The 10181-nt window shown below is 38.4% G+C and overlaps 1 long non-coding RNA gene across 1 annotated transcript; it reads right to left on the reverse strand.

The window, feature by feature from the left end:
* On the reverse strand, positions 1-8949 carry LOC136693871 (uncharacterized). Its single transcript, XR_010802122.1, has 4 exons — positions 8856-8949; positions 1370-1478; positions 269-367; positions 1-96 (listed from the first exon to the last, which is right to left on the reverse strand). It is a non-coding gene; the product is annotated as an uncharacterized lncRNA (long non-coding RNA).
* Between the last annotated feature and the right edge of the window lie 1232 nt (positions 8950-10181).

Genomic DNA, 10181 nt, shown 5'->3' on the forward strand with positions numbered 1-10181 from the left:
AATCACATATAAAAAATGGATGCTATTTTTAAGGTAGTGGAAACTTCACACCAATTCTGACACATTTTCTGTGAGCTCTGAAATCTCGGGAAGACGCTGGAAGAGGAAGAATAAATGGAACATAAGACAAACAGCACTAAAAACAGAAAGTGATGACTAAAAATATTAAAAGAAATAACACTATTAACTAAAATAATCATAATCATAATACAAACCTAAACAAAAGAATGATAAAGGAAATAAAAATAAAATCAAGCAAAACACTTACAGGCTGCATGGAAGTGGTTATAAATTAAAAGACTGAGTGACACCAGCAAGCTAAGCTTAGCGTTTCCTGTAGTGTTTCCAGTTCGCCGGTGCACTGTAGCTAAAAGCAAAGACAAGTGCTGATTAGTGTGTCTCTGTGTTGTCAGTGCCACAGGTGAGTTAGATGCATTCCCACTGTCCCCAAGGTGATTAATACAGTAGCACTCCTTCTTCATCATTTAAATATGAAGCTGACAGTTCATTGAAGGTTCAGATCTTATGTATTCCTTTTTTTAAAAGAAATTGCCACTAAAATATGAACACCAGTTCTCCAGATTTGCCTGTAAGAAACGTCAGTACAGTGGCGAGGAGAGGCCAATCATAACAGGAAAGAGAAGTAGAAACAAAAAAAAATGCAAACAAGATGAGAACAAGACAAAAGTAAAGAACACAATACCAAAAACACAAAATATCCCACATTCGTTTACACACACACACACACACACACACAAAATTAGTTTGTTCCTTCTGCCCTATTTCTTTATTTATTTATTTTTTTGCTCCGTGTTCATGTTTTTATGCTGTATAGAGCATATGTGTGTTTGCACCATGTTATTACTGCATGAATGTTTTCTTAGTTTTATTTAAGCTACAAAGTCCCTATTTATTTAAATCTTTGCTTCTGATTTTGAGGCTCCATTAAGCAATGCACCAGGATTTCAAGCTGGATGAATGTCACACATAAATCACACAGCTGATCATTTTATATTTACAACTCGTGAGCTCCTCTTGCTTATCCATTGTTGAATAACACAACATTCTCAAAGAGCTGCATCCAGAACATCTTTAAAAAGCAGGGATCACTTTAACATGGTAGATGTAGTTAAGCTCCAAAGCTTCATCAAACTCTTACAGTCATGTGTCATAGCTCCATGTTTTCTAGAATGTGCTATATTTTTTCACTTAGAAAGTCAACAACATCATTATGTTTCAAACCTTTTCATATGACTTTATGTCTTATTTTTCAATAAAGTACCAGAGAGAGGAACGTGATTCTCTGTGATCAACGACCTGTATGGGTTACTTAGGTACATACACACACACACACACACACACACTTTACCTCCCTCTGGGGTTGGCTCCTCTTGGTACGAAGCTTCTGATAACGAGGTGCAGAGTGTTCTGTGTCCTGTCAACTCCTACAGCCTCTTTTGAGTCCATTCCTGTACAAGCTAAGAAACTGATATCACAAATCTGCTTTCAAATGAAAGGCAATCAATATAGCTGAAATATATCTGCAAACTTGAGTTATTACATGAATAAATGTAAATATGTGGCATGACTGTGTTTTGGAATTCTCAAATAAAAAAAAATAAAAAAAACAGCAAGGAGTGGTTCTTTGGTGAGATGCTAAAAAAAAAGCACTTTTAGTTCCTTTTTATCAGTACTTATTCTGTGAAGATTTTTTGCAGATGTGGGAAATGTGACCCTTCAAAGATAATGTTAAGCATCCTATGAAAATTATAGGTGTATCCTGGAAATGTACACCCAAGCCAAGAACCATTTAAGAACCTTTTAGGAGTTTATGGTAAAGGAATTCCTTAGGAGTGTGAATGTCAGCATGACAGGAGGCAGAGGAGTCATCTGTTTTGCCTTCCTATGATAAACCGATGCATTTCTTTGTGTCAGGTTGGGTTCACTCCTCCACTCTCACTTGCTCTGAATACTGAAATGCACACATGTGTAAGAACGATAAGATTTTGGGTCTGTTTCTTTCCAATTGTTCCATTTACCCCATTAAACGTGGAACAGTGCAGCGTTAGGGGAATCTGTTACAATCGGAGTCCATCACATACAGCACACAGTGAAAAGAGACTGATGTAAAACAATGTCTTGAATTGTTCCCTTTTGTATTTTTTTCCCAGTAAGAGTTCTCTGTATTTGTATTTGTATCAAGATTTTTCATGAAACAGACCACTTTTTTTGTGCCTTGCTTTTGTCAAATTAATTTGTCATACCATTTTTCCCACAGCAAGATTAGAAGCATTATTTTACATTGAAATAATCTAATAATTAAAGATGGCTTTGTCAACTGGAGTACCAATAGAGATTGGTTGCATATCTATCAGTAACAGTTCAGTTAAGCTTTAAAATTATCTATAGATAGTTGCACTCTTCACTTAAAATGAGAAACAAAGGACACTCTTCATTAATTCAATATTTAACTGTAACAAATCAAAAAATGTTTTGACTGCCCAACTGATCCTTTACATGGTTAAATGTTTTATTCCATGATGCTATGGTTGTTCGTTATGGTTTATTGCAGATTTTTTAAATATGGTACCTATTTACTACCCTCAAAAAAGGCTCCACTCCACGTGGGGTGGAGCAGCAAGTAGTGTCACGGTCACACAGCTCCAGGGATCTGGAGGTTGTGGGTTCAAGCCCCGCTCTGGGTGTCTGTGAGCAGTTGGTGTGTTCTCCCTGTGTCCGTGTGGGTTTCCTCCAGGTGCCCCATTTTCCTCCCACAGTCCAAAAACACACGTTGGTAGATGGATTGGCGACTCAAAAGTGTCCGTAGGTGTGAGAGTGTGTGTGTTGCCCTGTGAAGGACTAGTGCCCCCTCCAGGGTGTGCTCCCGCCTTACACCCAGTGATTCCGGGTAGGCTCCAGACCCACCGCGACCCTGAACTAGATAAGCAGTTTTATTCAATGAATTAATGAATGGAGTTACATGCCACATAATTCTTTTTAATACTATTAAGCTTCTGCTACTTCCAGATGGATTTGTGACAGTATTAAAAAGTCATTGTTGCTCTCTGATAATTTTCCAGCATTATCTGTTGATATCAGCCTCTTGTTTTGGAATCTGCCTTTGCTACATTCACAGCTTCTGCATTTTTACTGAAGGCTTTAAACTAGATATGGGAAAGTTTTGATTAGATTTTGATGGCATTCATCTAAGAGAACCTTTAAGAGGTCAATTACTGATGTTGTTTAGATATGGCTGAAAATCCTGTTTTAACAGATCACAAAGGCAATGGTTGATGCTTCATTGCTTCAAAGAACACAGTTTCATTGCTCCTCAGCTCTTTTTCACATGTCAGATAATTCACACTGTATGTCAGCTCCAATCAGCTCAGCAGAGAAATGTGTGATCCACCACATGGTGAAGTATGGTGCTGTGCGTCAGGCAATCAAAGCCAGCCCATGCCTAGATGTAAACAGTGCTAAATGGATGTCTGAAGGGTGTGGGGTTGAGGAGGAGGCCTTGACCCTGTCCTGCTGGTACTTGGCACAGCATCACTGCTGTGCATCTGCACTGAGAGGCAGAGCAAGTTGAATGTGCGCTCACATTCCTCAAATGCTCCCATCATTGTCAGCCTCTAATGAGGCATAGCTGTGAGCTGCTGAGCTAACAGGGGAAGAATTCAGTAAGCCATGGAACCTGCATGCTGCAAATAACATCAACAGTACATCTCACCAGACCTGAGCATCAGAACAGTCCTCAAATCTTCTGGGGAAAAAAAAAATTCAAATGCAAATCCAAACTTCATTGCATCTACACAACGCCATGTTCATGTGGCAATGAAGGAATGTCTTTCTACAGGTGCTTGTATAAAATATAACATTCTAAATGCTGTTTGGAATTAGGGATTTCCACTATACTTGAAGGTGCAGTCATGATATGTACAGGTGTCAAACTGCCTGCTGACAGATTGTATAGAAATGCAAGAAAGATGGAATAACACAAAATGAAACAAAAGCATCAATTCAGATGTATCCCAGCTGTAAACTGGGAAGGAAGCAATGGAACTGTGTTGGGGCGCTGGGGCACCATTTGTTGCCTTTAGCATGAGTTACAGAGTACTTATTGTGAATCAGGACTAATCAGCAACCTCAATGCCTGACCTCATTAATGTTTTCTGGCCTGAATGCAATCGAAAATCAAGCTCCAGGTCTACAAGGTGATAGCTGTCTAAGCTTTGGGTCTATTTACAGGAGATCACGGGATTAATCCCTGGTGATTCCTCAGACATCTGAGGCCTGGAGACCAATGGAGAACAATTAGCCTTACTCTGTAGGTAGGTAGTATTGTCCTACACCTCCCCCATACTATACTGTTTCAAGCATTTGTCAGCTGATGTGACAGATCAGGACAGTTTCAGTTCTCCTCTGGAACGTTCAGATATTCAGTGGTGGTGCATTAGTACCAGCTAAAAAACAAATAGTGGGTTGACCTCATACGACTCAGAGGAAGCACATGTTCAGCCCCACCCTTCTGATGTTGGTTTTACTTCATATAATCGAGGGGGATTCAGGAAGGGGTGAAACTATTAACGAGATTTAAATAAAATTATTAAATAATAATTGTGTAGAGCATTGGGGCAAATTCTTAGAGGGACAAACAACATTATTTAAAAAAGTATAGCTCCTCTCTTGCTCCACGTGTGGAAAAAAAAAATCAGGTGGGTTTGTCTTTCCTTGTACTGTGTGACAACATTTAAACCTGGGTCTAAAAGGGTTTGCAGTGGTCAAAGTCTAAAGAAAAATATTTTCTGTTAAATATATGCTTTCTGCGTTTCTTGATTAATATCTGATTTTTTTTTTATTATAGAACATTTTAAAGTAATTTAAAAAGCTAGAAATGTGCAACGACTCATTTAATCAGTTTGGAAAGCAGACAGATCAAACAAATTACCTCACTGTTGCAGGGATAGAAGATACAATCTCTTACGCCTTTTGTTAAGCCCTTTTTTCTGGGAATAATTCAACACTGACTTCTTGTAACATGACAAAGCCTCAGATCATGCCTTCAATTGTCTATCACAGCTCTCTCTCTCTTTCATTCATTCTGTCTCACTAGGTTTTTTGTCACATGCATGTAATTTAATGTAATGTTTTATTTGTGACTTACTAAAGGGATAGATCAAATCATATAACAGATCAGTGACAGTGACAACAGTGACATCACTCTTGGCTATTTATCTTTAAATCCTTTGAAGCCTCAATTAAAAAAAAACAGAAAAGTAAGGTCCTACAAATGTGTGTTTGAGGTTCACAAACCTTTTAATCCCAGTGGGATCCATGTCAGAGAGTACAAGAGGGCGATGGCCTAGTGAATTTTTTAGTTGCTATTTCAGGCCACAGTGAGACGGCCAGGAAGGCAGCCCCACGCCCATATGTTTATCAAGCCTATTTGTCATGCAAGCTAACATTTCCCCTCCGCTCTTAATAACAAGCAAGCAGCCAAACTTCAACGCCATGGGCTGTGGTCAGACTTCAATACAATTGTATTAAGTTGAGCATCACCTTGGGCCCTCTTTATTGTGACTAAAATAGGAACGGACTTGATTCAGTGCCCAGACCTTATATATTTAACAAAGGATCTGCTTGAGAACAATTAAGAACAATCTGCTGAGAACTGCATACCATATGTATATTAATTCACAAAGGCTATACAAACTTCTTATACTTTTGATACATACAGAACATGTAATTACCACACACGATTATTAAGATTCCATTTTCTCTGCCATCTTGATTGGTTGTCTGGTGCTGTCTTGGGCCTGACACATTTGGATCAATAATCTTTATGCAATTTTTTTATTTTTTTATCTTATTAAATAAATGAACCAAACCATCTTACAAACAAGTTCTTTACCCACTGATGTAATGTTTATGCTAATAAAGTCTTGCTGTTTTAAAAATCACTCTTTTAAACTGTGATTTAAATGTCAAAATAATTTATCAAAAGTAATATGTTCAGTTAATTTACTTGATGAATGAAATGTTTTTTTTTTCTGGATTGCTATTATAAAGTAGAATTATTGTCTAATATGTTGCTGTCAAAAGATAAACATATTGTTTTAACATATAACTTTATATGAGAAAGAAAACCCTTCTTAACATTAAATGGAAGTCAAAGTATAAATTTTTGAGCATCTTTATTGATCCATTCATCAGAAAATGTTCACACAATATGAAGGACAGCTGTTGTGTTCAAATCATGTAGTAAACTAAAAATTGGAAAAATGGGACATGACTGACATGTCATTCCTTGGAAAGTGATGATATGCAAGCCTGCATAAAATTCCTCCTCAATTGTATAATAAACTTAGCACAAAAAGTAAGGAAATTTTTGTTTGGTAGATTATTTCTTTGTTGTAACAATGCTTCTTGGCAATAAATCTTATACCATTGAAAAGCCTGTTAATTTCTCTCTTAAATGGTGCCACATTTGTAAGGAACATGCATGTGAGGGATGAGCAGTAGAGCAGAATATGTGGGTTACGCCCATGAAAAATTTGCTAAATCCTCTCTGCCATTGCCAAACAGCTTATTTTGCTGTTGCTATTGACACTTGTTTTGAGTTTCTAGTACCCCCAGCTGCTGCCAATCATGTGCCTGATTGGCATGTGACTGGCACCTGATTGGCAGCACCTGTAAGCATGGGCCCTTCTACAGTGGTCTGCTCCAATAATGTCACGTGTGACTGATCTGGATAGGGCAACTTCAAGCTGCTGTTCCGCAAAACCAAGTTGCAGCATTATTTGGAGTGAGCCCTAGTACCATCTCCAAATTAAAGGCCAAGTTCTATATAATGGGGGATGTCAGAGACAGACAGCGAAGTGGACGTCCCAAGAAGACAACACCCCAAGAAGATAGTTTCCTCACCCTGTCTCAGCTAGGTACCTTAGGCGGTCTTCTACAGATTTGCAGTCAAGGTTTGCAGGATATGGCCTATGGCTATTCCTCAGAATTTGGGAGTGGAGAGGATGAAATGGCCTGCCAGCAGTCCTAACCTCAACCTCATTGAACACGTGTGGGATCAGCTTGGGCGTGCTGTTTGTGCCAGAGTGACCAACACAACCACATTGAATGGGATGGAAACATGGAATGGGATGTCATCCCTAAGCAGTGTGTGACCAGGCTGGTAACCAGCATGCGGAGGAGGTGCCAAGCTGTTGTGGCTGTGTATGGATCTTCCACACACTACTGAGGCTATTGTTTGTTAAATGAAAAAATTGTTAAATTGCCAATATATCTTGTTTCTTCAAACTTCAATCATCCAGTCCACCAAACGAGTCAATGGCAGAATAATTTGTGTGGCTTTGGCAGATAGGATTTGGCAATTTTTTCATGGGCACAACCCACATACTCAGCTCTACTGCTCATCCCACAAATGCATGTTCCTTACAAATGTGGCACCATTGAAAAGGGAAATTAACAGGCTTCCAACGGTATAAGATTTATTGCCAAAGAAGCATTGTTACAAAAAAGAAATAATCTACCAAACACAAATTTCCTTACTTTTTGTGCTTAGTACCAAATATCCATTTATTGTCTGTAACCGCTTTTCCAGTTCGGGGTTGTGGTGGGTCCGGGGCCTGCCTGGAATAACTGGGCCCAAGACAGGAACTCACCATGGAGGGGGTACCAGTCCTTCACAATGCGACACACATTCACTCACACTTTTGGATACTTTGAGTCACCAATCCACCTACCAACGTGTGTTTTTGGACTGTGGGAGGAAACCAGAGCACCCGGAGGAAACCCACGCAGACACAGGGAGAACACACCAACTCCTCACAGAATCACCCGGAGTGGGACTAGAATCCATGACCTCCAGGTCCCTGGAGCTGTGTGACTGCAACACTACCTGCTGTACCACCGTGCCGCCTTAGTACCCAATAGTCACCAAATAAATTGTATCAGTCAGTAATATGACTAAAATGAAAGTATGACATCACTTTTTGACATCAGGCACAAATTTGGAGCCTCAAACACCAAAATCAGTGATAGTTATGAGAGGTTTTATCAGATCTCTCTATGGTGGTATAATTACCATAACAAGAATCAGATTTCCCTGATTTATGTGAATGGTATGTTGGAGAAATATGATCCTTACACTATATGGTCAGTCTTCCTAAAAGTCCCTGGGAGATAATCTAAATGGACAGATAATACCGATACCTGCTAATAAGTAAAGGTCTAAAGATGTCTATGCAGAAAATAAATGAACTATATAACTTTGAAATGCTTTCATGTACTGCATTCGTTCATAGAAACCAATGATAAAATACATTTTTGATAACATTTCTCTGTCTATTTGTACCATCAGTAATAGCTTGGGTGTATCATTTGGGTTTGTTATTTATAGCTCAGCAGCACAGACTGTTTTGCTCAGCATCTGTTTTGAAATAAAGTTTGTCCTTTACCAAACTAATCCATGGGGCATAAAATCAGAGCACAGTAGAATGAAGACATTTTTAACAAACAGCATAAAGAGAATAGTGCAAAACATCTGTTAGAATCAAAAACTGTGTTCAACATAAAATATTCTCATCAAAAAAATGTACAAATGATATTAATGTAGAAAACATAGGTAAAGTTAAATTACTTCATAATACAAGTACTGCCATAATTAAGACTAATTAATTTATTTAATATATTAACATGGAAATACTGAACACAATTGAAGTAAATCATTGGAATGTACTAATTTTTTTCTAACCATGGAAGGACAATACATGGTGTTTCATATCAGCAATATCAATGTTTTAGTTCTACCCCTTAAAGAAAGAAGGAAAATCCTCCGACCATACCTCAAATTTGGTGACAGACAAAGTCCAGGTTCGAGATTTTACTGCATTCAGGTTACATGGGTCAAAAGGACAGATGTATGCACAATGTTTGCCTGTGAAAAGACGATTTGCTATATGAAAACAAATACTTTATATATATATATATATATATATATATATATATATATATATATATATAGTACTTTGTTTTATGTAATAAAACATTAGAGTTTATTTGCTGCATTATACTTAATAATCCTGGGCAAATAAAACAAAAAACGTTGGTTTTGCAAACAATATCCCAGTAAACAATTAGCCGTTGATTCAACGTTGAAATAACGTAATGACTGCCGTCTAATCAACGTTCTCTTAAGGTTGAAAATGAAAGTTGAAAAGACGTCCAAACACAGACATTGAAAAGACGACTATTAGACGTACTTTGGACGTCCATTGACGTTATTAATTGGTCCCGAAATAAATTACTTGTATAAAACGCATTTTGGACGTCCACTGACGTTATCGGTTGGTCACCACTTAACTAACTTATTAAGATGGAATTTGGACGTCCATTGACGTTTAAAATATGTCCTTGACGGACAGACTATTTTTAGACCTATTTTGAACGTTCAGGGACGTTACTTGTTTACTGGGATGATATTCTATATTGCATGTTTTATTTCCTGAATTCAGGTAACATTCGCTGGGCATTGGGCAAAACCTATGTTGACCATGTAAAATAAAAAAGATATGAATAAAAATCACGTTTAATGCCACAATTTAAAAATGTTAATTTATTTTTACATAAAAATCAACCAGACCTGTCACCGGATGCGTGTCTAAATACGACAGGTATCAGTTTCTATTTCATTGTTATTGTGGTGGAGTATGTTCACTGAGGAGTTTTTATTGGGTCTCTGGAGAATTCGGCATAATCATATCAGCAGTGAGAGATTTCACACATGGGCAGAGCCGAGGACAGGAGACGTTAAACAGCCCCTGACCCTGAGAGTGACCAAAAGCTCAGAACTCAGGGAACACACAGCACGCCTCCTGAAGATTCAAGAGAGAGGGAGAGAGAGAGAGAGAGAGAGAGAGGGAGAGAGAGACAGAGAGAGAGAGAAAGAGAGAGAGAGAGAGAGAGAGAGAGAGAGAGAGAGAGAGAGAGAGAGAGAGAGAGAGAGAGAGAGAGAGAGAGGGAGAGAGAGAGAGAGAGAGGGAGAGAGAGAGAGAGAGACAGAGAGAGGGAGAGAGAGAGAGAGAGAGAGAGAGACAGAGAGAGAGAGAGAGAGAAAGAGAGAGAGAGAGAGAGAGTGAGAGAGAGAGAAGAGAGAAGAGAGAGAGAAAGAG

Source organism: Hoplias malabaricus, chromosome 4 (assembly GCF_029633855.1).
Source record: "Hoplias malabaricus isolate fHopMal1 chromosome 4, fHopMal1.hap1, whole genome shotgun sequence".
Taxonomy (NCBI): domain Eukaryota; kingdom Metazoa; phylum Chordata; class Actinopteri; order Characiformes; family Erythrinidae; genus Hoplias; species Hoplias malabaricus.